Genomic DNA, 11123 nt, shown 5'->3' on the forward strand with positions numbered 1-11123 from the left:
CGATTTCTGAGAATTGTCAATTGAGAATTAAAGTATCGCCATTTGTTGGTATGACCATTGCAAAGACTTAGGTATCTTTTTCAGCTTCAATGAGAAAATAACTCAAAACGCAGAAGCTTTGAACATCAAACATCAAACCTTTTTTCAGCAAATAGGCCACAGGGGCACTTTTACATGTAAATTTTTACAAGTAATACAAAACCAAAATAACCAAAATTTACAAGAAACAATTACAAATATGGAATCAATAAAATATTAGATACTTTTTCAGAGTGGATACATCTGATCTCTGTATGTCGTCTAAATGTCGAATTACACAAAAAAAAAAACTAATAAAAAAATATACATACAACAGACAATTAATACTAAAATTGTTTAGAGATGTAAAAGTCTCTAGGTGTCAGAGATAAAATATGTATAATAAATTAAAAAAAGAAACGATCCTTCTTCCGACGAAACGATCCGAATTATCCTTAGAACAGCGGCAGCTATAACGATGCACCTGCATGGCAAGATTTTTACGCATCTATTTACAACCTCGAGGTGTATTCCAAACCTTACAGGTTTGCATAGTATTATGTATTATCTAACGTAACATCGGAAACCGGACGGCACGACCCGGCGCGGGCGACATTTGCATACAAGACTAGCACACGCACCTCGGAAACCGAAGTTTCTTCAATTTTGCCTCTCTATCACTATGAGAGCGATAAAGACGCAAATAGACGAACTAACGTGGTGGTTCGCGGCCAAGATCGGCGCACGGGCATGCAACAACAGGTCACGTCTGTTGACTACGATTTTGGCGCGATTAGAACAATAGGTACTATAACAACTACTTTAAACGTAATTGCAAGTAATTGTCACTACAGACGACAAGGGCCAATGGCTAAAATGGCTCATACAGTTTAAATAAAAAGTCGCTCCTCTGAAGAAATCCGCACTTAGAGCTATGTGGTAGAGTCACGATAATCGCAATCACTTTGGCCATTTATGAAATTGCAGCAATCACTAATCGCATTAAAGTGTTGGACACTTATTTAAATATTCCTAAGACTCCATTGAAACCATAATAAAAATCTTTCACAGAAGTAAGCAGTATAGAGATAATAGAGACTAAGTAGAGTCTTATATTTCCTAAATTAGTTTATGTAGCCCGCGTGCGTGTCCCTTGGTCGCTCAATGAGCGATTTGTTCAATTGAAACAATAACTGGCTGCTTGGGGAGCTCGATCTGCGGTCATGCGCAGATTTTGCGGATATCTCACATTTACTACTTAGTGACGCTGGCGGGTTATAAGACGCAGTACCTTTTCGGCTCTTAGGAAAAGGCTTACAATAACAAATAACTCCATAAATACATAATTAGCATTTGTTGTTTTTTGGTCCATAAACGAGCTTAGTTACTTACAGGTTACGGGTAAATCAAAATATAAAAATCGTATGTAATACTTATTAGTTTATATAGCTGAATATTTTACCTAGTTATAGCTAGGAAAATAGCCCGCTAGTATGTATGTGTGGCCGTACGCTGAACAATTCATTGCATATTAAAGTTTTTCTCGGGTTTACATGTGTATAGTAGATCTACTCGTAAATTACACACACACACACACACACACACACAGCACATTAGCTGAGACTGTCCTATTGTCACGTAGATAATCTGAACTTATTTATACATAAATTGTCTAGATTAAGTATAGCATAAGTGTGTAAAAATAATTTGAAAAAAAAAACCCCTTGTTGTGGCAATAAATAATTTATCTATCTATCTAAATTTCGTAATTTGGCCTATACGTGCATTAAAGTTTTTCTCGGGTTTACATGTGTATTTCACGTATAGGCCAAATTACGAAATTTACGAGTAAAACTTTAATATGCAATTGAATTGTTCAGCGTACGGCCACACATACATACTAGCGGGCTAGTTTCCTAGCTATTACTAGGTAAAATATTCAGCTATATAAAGTAATAAGTATTACATACGATTTTTATATCTTATCTCTATATAATTCATTGTCGGGGAACCTCTTTCAACTATGTATTGTTTTATCAGTCGATTTATAGTGAGTTGTACTGCAATCCAATCCAAGGTCGTCGTGAATCAGTGAAATAACTTGGTCTTCAAGGTGCTTCAAGGGTACATCACGCATCGCTCTTCTTCTATGTCCAATCCTCATATCAGAGGGTCGTGATCTGATCACCGTAAGTCGTAGTGGTACTATATGTGGTAGTGCTTTTAATCTTGGCTGATTTAGTGCCCTCCTAATGGAGCCTTGGAGTCCGAAGCGTGTAACCTCAGTTGCATTTATAACCAGCGGGTGGGTATCGCTAATTTCTTTCGATGGCCCTGCACTGCCAATGGACCGAGGAGCAATGACCTAGCTATACTCGTATCGTGTCATTTGATAAACGTTCGCAAATTCCATGTTATCAGGATCAGCTAATTATTCTGTAGACTGCTATTCAATTTGATTGATTAATTAGTAGATATTATTGATGATTGATTATTTTAAATACGTATTCGATAACTTAATTTGCAGATTTTTTTTTTGTGGTTGCGTTTGAATCCTTCCATAGTAGGTAAATATGCCGTATACATTATGGTATTGCACCTGCTCCTGAATCACTATGAGTTTAGAGTGGATTATAGTAATATTCTATCAGCGACTTTAACGACTGAGTATAGTTTTCACTATGCTTATTTAATCTGTTAGGTCCGCCAAATATCACAACACAATGGATCTAATTACACATTACTTAATGGGTAACAATGCACGGTAGAACAATCGTTTGGCCTTACTATTACCAAAGATAGATATAACTCCGTAATAGATGGATACAGTCCAAGGAAAAAACGTGCCTCGAAAAATCACGAAAATTTGATTCTCGATCAGAGGGCGCCACTAGTTTTAGCCTACTCTCGTATAGAGGGCGCTGACGGTTTCGTTTGTTATTTATAATTTTAACGCACATCAGTGAAAGAACATGGGTCAAAATCATATAAAAATAATTAATACAAATAAAAAAATCATTTATCCATATTTAAATACATTTTAACGTATTTTTATTAATCTTCATTTTTAGTTTTAACGTATGTCGATAGATGGCAGTGAATTTACAGCGGTTACAAAATTTACTATGACAGTACCGCTCTATCTTATTATATCCTCATTGCTATTACAGACACATGCCTGAAGTGGCTACACCTCTTGTAGTGCGTTTACCTTAGGCTGCGTAAGCGCCGGTGAGTCGAGTTCTTTCTTGAGAACCAGCAGTGTAACGATTAATTGAAAATATATTAAACTAATACCGGCTGGCTGGATGTGAGGATATGCTCATCCTATCGAAATACATATTTAGATATGATATGTCTAAAACACAGCTAAGCGTAACATTTGCTTCTCAATGTGTATGAGACAGCATGACATTGAGAAGACACAATTGTGCATTGTGTATTTAATCAATGATTGCATTTATGATGGTTTGACCGCAACTTAGGCTCTGTAGGCGATAGCAATGCTGCCTGTTATCGCTAAAACACTTGTTGGCTACGCTACGCTACACGCTACGTTGGATTGGATCGAGATAATGCGTGTTTGACATAAATTTAGCAACGCTTCACGAGTTTTCATTACATTAGACACGCCACGGATAAATTATCAGTTAAGGCGGTTCCCTGAGCCAGAAGGCGAAAAATCTCCTTATATGATCCTGTTTTCCTAAGAGGCGTTGATATTCGTAGACGTGGAAAAAATATATGTAGTTCTTGACTATATTATCTTTAATATCATAGCTTCCGATACACGAATTATGACACTTCGCTCGATACAATTAATTCCCAAAGTAACCTCTAACTCAGACATTTAATCCAACTTTACTCGGTTATTTATTATATGATACTATAAATAAAAAAAGAAGAAAAAACAATCTTAACTTAAATAATAATTTCATAGCTTTCGAATTTCGATATTGTCGGGTAACGTTTTTAAAAAAAAAAAAAATCGACAAAATTCGATCAAAATTGACACTTGGCGCGCATGACCTTTCCCGTTCTTTCTTGCGAAATGTGACAGAGACAGCGGCAAACCGACGGAACGGCCTTAACCCTTATGATACACATGTCTTTGTAGTCAGTTAAGTGATACATATACATATTATATGTAATACCTATGTAATTAAAAATCGGTTACACAAAAATAATAATTAAATTTTGAAAACTCGATTTAAAACGTACTATTACATAAATAGTGCACCCCTGCCTGTTTATATATGGGGCATTTTCTATGAAAAGGGACCTTTTCGTCGATGGCGCTTACGCCGCACAGCGTCGCGCGGCATTGTATTTATGTCGGAGCATCGTTTATAATGGCGTAAGCGCCATCGACAATAAGGTCCCTTTTTATAGATACCACATATAGCGAGTTACGGATACTATACCTATATGAGTCATTTAAATATTATAGGATTTTAATGTTAGCTTATGTTAGGAACCGGTAGATAAATTTAATAATGTGTGTTTGAATGATATGTTCACTTCAGGTAGTTGGTAATATCGTCACCTTATGCAGTTTAATGCCTACGACTATGTTATCATAGGATGTGGTAAATATACATAAACTTACTTTTTTATTACCTTATCATTCTTTAATTTGCGACAAAATGCTAACATTGCTAACTATAAAGATACAATACAATCAAAGATAGATATAACTCCGTAATAGATGGATACAGTCTAAGGAAAAAACGTGCCTCGAAAATCACGAAAATTTGATTCTCGCGCCACTAGTTTTGCCCTACTCTCGTAAAGAGGGCGTTGACTGTTTCGTTTGTTATTTATAATTTTAATGCATACCAGTGAAAGAACGTGGGTCAAAATCATATAAAAATAATTAATGCAAATAAAACAATCATTTATCCATATATGTCCATATTTAAATACATTTTATCGTATTTTTATAAATCTTCATTTTTAGTTTTAAAGTGTGTCGACAGATGGCAGTGAATTTACTGGGGTTACAAAATTTACTATGACAGTACCGCTCTATTATAAGTTACTCTATGATACAATACAAATACTAGAATTATATTGAACGGGATATAGACCGTGATTACCTTTTGTATTGTTTTTGAGCTCCCGATATTTCGACGCAGTTACATGCATCTTGTATCGGGAGCTGAAAAACAATACAAAAGGTAATCATGGTCTATACTATATCCCTTTCAATATATGTATAAAGTCTGGTGAAACTAACCGTGAATCATTCAAAACTCTTAATACAAATACTCTTTTCCCCTCACTAGCTCGGAAAGCCGTCTTTTATCCTTTAAAACAAGCGGGGAAAAACGCATTTTATTCACTAGTGGGGAAAGTAATTTGACCTTGGATGGAGCGTGTTTAAGTAGCTTGACAGATAACAAAACGTAAAACGCTCATAATAATGGTTCGTTTGATATTAATTATCATTAAATAAATGGTTTGAGAATCTAATAAAAAATACCAGATTTAGCTTTATTTAATGATTTTAAGTCATAAACCTTAAAATTCCATAATAAACGTTTGTTTTTTAATAATTATGTTCAATATAATTCTGAACGCACAAGTTAAGTCGATGCAATTTCAAAACGCATCATTGACATTTCATACGTCAGAAATGTCAACATTGTCGTACAGAATAGTGTAGTGTAGTACAGAATTTCCAGAGTTTTTTGTTATAATATCGTAAAAGAATGAGTGATTCCAGTTGATGAAGATGATCTAACGCCTGTGGATGTTGCACTTTCCTCGCTATAGTGAGGGGAAAAGTTTTGTGTTACACACGGGTGCAAATGTATTTTACTTCTCGTGTGTTAAAACACTCGCTACGCTCAGGATTCTATTTTAGAACCACTCGCTTCGCTCGTGGTTCAACTATAGGATCCTTTCCCTTGCTCGTATTTCAATTCCACACTCGCGGGTAAAATACAACTTTGCACCCTTGTATAACAAATAACTATTATTGCACACCTCATTAGAGAAAACAATGAAAATAATACAGAAAAGAAGACGTTAAACAACAGGCGGTCTTACCGCTAAAAAGCGATCTCTTCCAGACAACCTTTAGGCAGCGTAAATTAATAAATAAAGATAACAATGTACTTGTTCGCAATATTTTATGCCGGCATTTCATAAGCAAACTAACCTATTTAAAACCAAAAAAAACATGTTCTCCTAGGTACCTTACGAACCTGATGCATGATGACGGTGAAGTCCTAGCCGGATTCGGCTACAGAGACGGCCGGCGCGATTCGGGAAATGAATAAGAGATTCATTAGATATGAAATATTTAAGCATGGGCAATTACGCCACTGTCTTCCAAGCCGAGACATACGCTATAATTGCCTGTGCACATGAGAATATAGTTAGGCAAACCCAAGGGAAGAATATCTATATTCTCAGCGACAGTCAAGCTGCACTCAAAGCGCTTAAGGCGCCTAGAGTGGACTCTAGACTAGTATACAATGGCATCCGAGCTCTGAACAAGCTTGGAAGGCAAAACAAAGTGCAACTGGTGTGGATCCCAGGGCACGAGGGATTCATGGTCAATGAAAATGCAGATGAACTTGCCAGAGCCGGATCTGCAAACAACCTTATAGGTCCGGAACCATTCGTGGGGCTCTCACAGGGAACCATCACAACGGCTATCAAAGACCTTACTAAGACCAAACACCAGGAAGAATGGGACAGTCTGACGGGTCTAAAGCACTCAAAGCTCTTTATACAAGGGGTAGACTCTGGTTGGAGCAAAAAGCTTTGGAAACTTAGCAAACGGCAACTCCAAATAATAACGGGGGTGTTTACTGGCCATTACGGGGTCAAGGGAATCCTGACCGAGATGGGGCACGCTGACAACACCGATTGTCGTATGTGTGGCGAAGAGGAAGAGACAATAGAACACCTTATGTGTGAATGTCACGCCCTCGCCAGACAAAGAATGAAGGACTTTGGAACAGGCTACCTGTACCAGGTAGCCTGTTTCAAAGGAATTCAAAAAGCTACCCATAAGGTCCATCATCCGGCATATGGAGATGGTGGGGAAAGCTCTTGAGTAGCGGACGGATCTTTCCTAGGGGGTAACTGCACAAAAGATCCCTATGGGTCGAAGTGTATCCGTAAGAGCCCCCGAAACTATAAGATATGATAAGATATGAAATATTAAAGATACGTGACGTCCCACGGGTAAAGGTACCTTATGGTGGTTGGCGCTTACGCTATTATTAACGCTGCTCCAATTAATATTGGATGACGCTATGCGACGTAAGCGCCAGCCGCCATAAGGTACCTTTTGCCGCGGAACGTCACATATCTTTACTATTTCATATCTAGTGAATCTCTAATTCATTTCCCGAATCGCGCCGTGCGTGTACTGGTCTTGGCTATGTAACGTACCTACTACCATAGAGTAACTTATACTAGAGCGGTACTGTCATAGTAAATTTTGTAACCCCAGTCAATTCACTGCCATCTGTCGACACACTTTAAAACTAAAAATAAATATTTATAAAAATACGATAAAATGTATTTAAATATGGATAAATGATTTTTTTATTTGCATTAATTATTTTTATATGATTTTGACCCATGTTCTTTCACTGGTATGCGTTAAAATTATAAATAACAAACAAAACAGTCAACGCCCTCTATACGAGTGTAGGCCAAAACTAGTGGCGCCATCTGATCGAGAATCAAATTTTCGTGATTTTCGAGGCACGTTTTTTCCTTAGACTGTATCCATCTATTACGGAGTTATATCTATCTTTGCTACTACTTACATGAACCCGGAAGATTGCAGTGGTACCTACGTACTCGTTGGGCAGTAGTTTGTAACCAAACTAGGCCCATTAGTGCGGTTATTTCATAGTTACAGTTACGATGCCGGCTGCCGTGCCGGAGGACCGGTCCGCGCATGCAAATGCAGCTAGTTCACAATACATTGTCTCAACTGAGAGCTCGTTTATGGTTAAACTTGCTGCAGAGATATGCATCGCGGACAATCTGTGCAGTGGTGCACCCAACAGTAAATGGCCTAGTTAAATTAAGGGTTTAACCTCGGAATGAGAGATAATAATCTGGAAACTCGTATACACCTTCGTTATAACGTATTAAATGCTCTCTTAAAAATCTACGCATAGATCGTGTGCGCGTCAGAAGTTATTCAAGGTCAAATGTCATACAAAACGGTTTTTCGCGGATATCAAAATTTCTATAGCTCCGATGTTATTTACATGTAGGAGTTGTAGAGCATAAAACCAAAAATGTTTCCATTCGATTAGTCGTTTTCAAAATATACGGCATAGAAGGCGCAGCGGCCAGCCAAACGCACTATGACGCAAGGTTAGCTGGTAATCTCTGTGAATACTACATTCTATAAAGTTTTTAAATCGTTAAAACCACTAAATTGAAATAGGTACCTAATATTTATTTGTAATATCTGTTCTGATCTCAATTTAGTTTAACCAATGTTAGTTAAGTTTACGTGCTGACGCGATCGCTTGGACAGGTCTCCACGGAAGACCAGCGTCAAGATACCTGAAAGGTAACTTGACATCAAGCTGAGGGGAGACCGTTTCAGTGACGTTTATGTTTTATATTAATAAAAGTGTATTACATTTAAGCAATACTGTAAGCGTCCTGAATAAATTTATTTTCTTTCTTCTTCTTTCTTTCTAATAGAGTGGCGAGTCCAGCGAGCGGACGAGTCAAGTTACAAAGTTGTACTTGAACAGTGGCTCTTGACCGCTTGTCTGTCTGTGTTCTATCCGCATACATTTTGGAGAGTGCAAACACTTGTTAAGGCTTGCACGTGAAACTCCCGTCTATTTTGTTGGCTTTGCTCTCGGTGTCTGAAGGTTCTTATATTCAAGGCAAGACGGAATAGGCTCCCAAACCACAAATTTTGGCCCTGTTATCATATCTTTCAAGTGAGATGTTAATAACGTCGGGCTAGATTGAGGCAATCGATTCTCGATAGTAGTTGCTTGTTGCGCATAACACTCGCGCAGTGGTGACAGGCCTAACCCGCGCAACGTCGGCGCAAGAGGCTTTGCTGCGTCGATTGCGCTTGGGCACCCGCACGCGCACACGCGGAGGCCGTTTTGTTGTGGTACCGCGGTCATCCACTTACGTTACGAGTACGAAAATATTTGTTGTATTTATTACATAGTACACAATTATAATACCTAATGCAATGAACCGTTCTCTTTGCACGAATTACCTGTCTCAGTTTGGCCCTTTGGTTGACTGGTAGAAATGCCATTTGGCATGCCGTTGTAGTAGGGACCTATGTGATTATGAACGACGTGGGAACTGTAGTGGGTATTGTTAAATTTGTAAATATTGTTTTTATTTACTCAGAAAAAAACTTTGAAAATACCTTCTTATCTGAGACATAATTTAGGTAACCACACCAGCTGGTAGGCTCTCTGGATTGTCCAAAAACGAATGAGAAAGTTTATCCACATGTGGGGCAAAGTACCTAATCAAATGCAAATTTTGAGCTGTTTCCATATGTTGGCTGGTAGAATTTACTTATAAATGATGATTTTGAACGATAAATATTTAATACCTAACATTCATTTTGAATTGATTTACTTTGATTATGTTTGATATTTTACCGTTAGTATTTTTCTTGTGTTGGTGTGGTGAAAAATTTTGTGTTTCACTCGGTGGAAAAATTTGTTTAATAGCTCCTCTACCCGATGGACCGTCATAGTGGCCCACTAAGATGAGCCAGCGTGTGGAGAGGGTAATGGTTTCGGATAGCTTATGGCGCGGCGGGATGGGCCATAAGCCATCCAACACCACTACCCTCTCTACACGCTGGCCCATCTTAGTGGGCCACTATGATGGTCCATCGGGTAGAGGAGCCATAATTAGGCCGCAATCAAAATAGTTTAATAGAAAAGTCGCACCATTAAATTGCTACAAATATGGTCAGCGTAGGTATTCTTGGTGCGTTACAAGTAGTTTTCTACGAAAAGTAACAGCGATAAATTCTTGGGATTATTCCAGTTACCTGTTTACCAACAAGATTCTCGGACTGTCTCAGAAAGCTGCCACACTAATTGACATCTTTAATCTAGTTTCATTAATGACTTTACTAGTTTCAATATCAAACATCCGTATGTAAAGTATAAAGCAATTAGAAACTAATCAGTCGAACAAAGGTAATCACTTTACGCATAAAATCCGGTAAATTAAGTTATGAACGAGTCGTAAACACACGCATTACTTAATTAAACAACAAGGTTAATACGCGCACGACTTACTAAACGAAGTTTTTTTTTTTAATTTTATTGACCTCACTTTTAATACAAAATTTTAATTTTGTGGATAAGTTTCTTTATGTATGTAAACAAAAGGACTAGGTACATAATACGAAAATATTATAAGGATTTATTTTTTTATTTCCTAAAACACCTTAAAAAGAATAACTAGTTAAAAAAACTCACCAAAAATTCAGTATGAAATCGTTGTTCCAAGTTCGTTGCTTCGAATTTTGATTGGTAAATAAAACACACGCGATATTTATATCGATAATGTCGATAGGTATGCAGAGAGTAGCGTCAGCAGACGTGCTGTAGCTTCGGAGCGCGGTCGCGGTCTGACGATGACGGAGGCGGCAAGCAGCGCTTGCGCCACAGTCAGTCACCTATTTCGTATCTTGTTTCGTACGCAGTGCAAAATGTGCTGATCACTAACTTTAGCCAAGTCTGTTATAGCTAGATAATTGTCTAAGCTAGTAAATCTAGGCTCTATGATGTAACATGTCTAATGGGCCATTGACCCCACGAGCTGTCACCTTCGACCTCTCTTTGGGACAGTGTCGAAAGTTGTGTGTCCCGGTACCCTTCTTTATTTGTATGGGAAACATTTTAGGGAACAGATGGATAATCTTGTCATCTAAAAATTATCTAAGTTATTCGCCAATAGGTTTTACATATGTAAGAAAATTAGACGAGGAAAACCGTTAAGCTCATTGACAACCGTCAACAAGGATATGAAGTCTTAAAAGAAGAATTAAGTGAAATAATAATAAAGTTAAAAGAAAAGAAGAGGCTCAAAATAGAATGTTCTGACTC

At 37.7% G+C, this 11123-nt stretch overlaps 1 protein-coding gene across 1 annotated transcript in view; it reads right to left on the bottom strand.

The window, feature by feature from the left end:
• LOC134748226 (high affinity copper uptake protein 1-like) overlaps positions 1-10631 on the bottom strand; it is a 36717-nt gene extending 26086 nt beyond the window's left edge. The window contains exon 1 of the mRNA XM_063682946.1: positions 10494-10631. The gene's annotated coding sequence lies outside the window, so the exon portion shown is untranslated. The remainder of the gene's footprint in view (positions 1-10493) is intronic.
• Between the last annotated feature and the right edge of the window lie 492 nt (positions 10632-11123).

The sequence above is a fragment of the Cydia strobilella genome, chromosome 16 (assembly GCF_947568885.1).
Source record: "Cydia strobilella chromosome 16, ilCydStro3.1, whole genome shotgun sequence".
In the NCBI taxonomy this organism is placed as follows: Eukaryota; Metazoa; Arthropoda; class Insecta; order Lepidoptera; family Tortricidae; genus Cydia; species Cydia strobilella.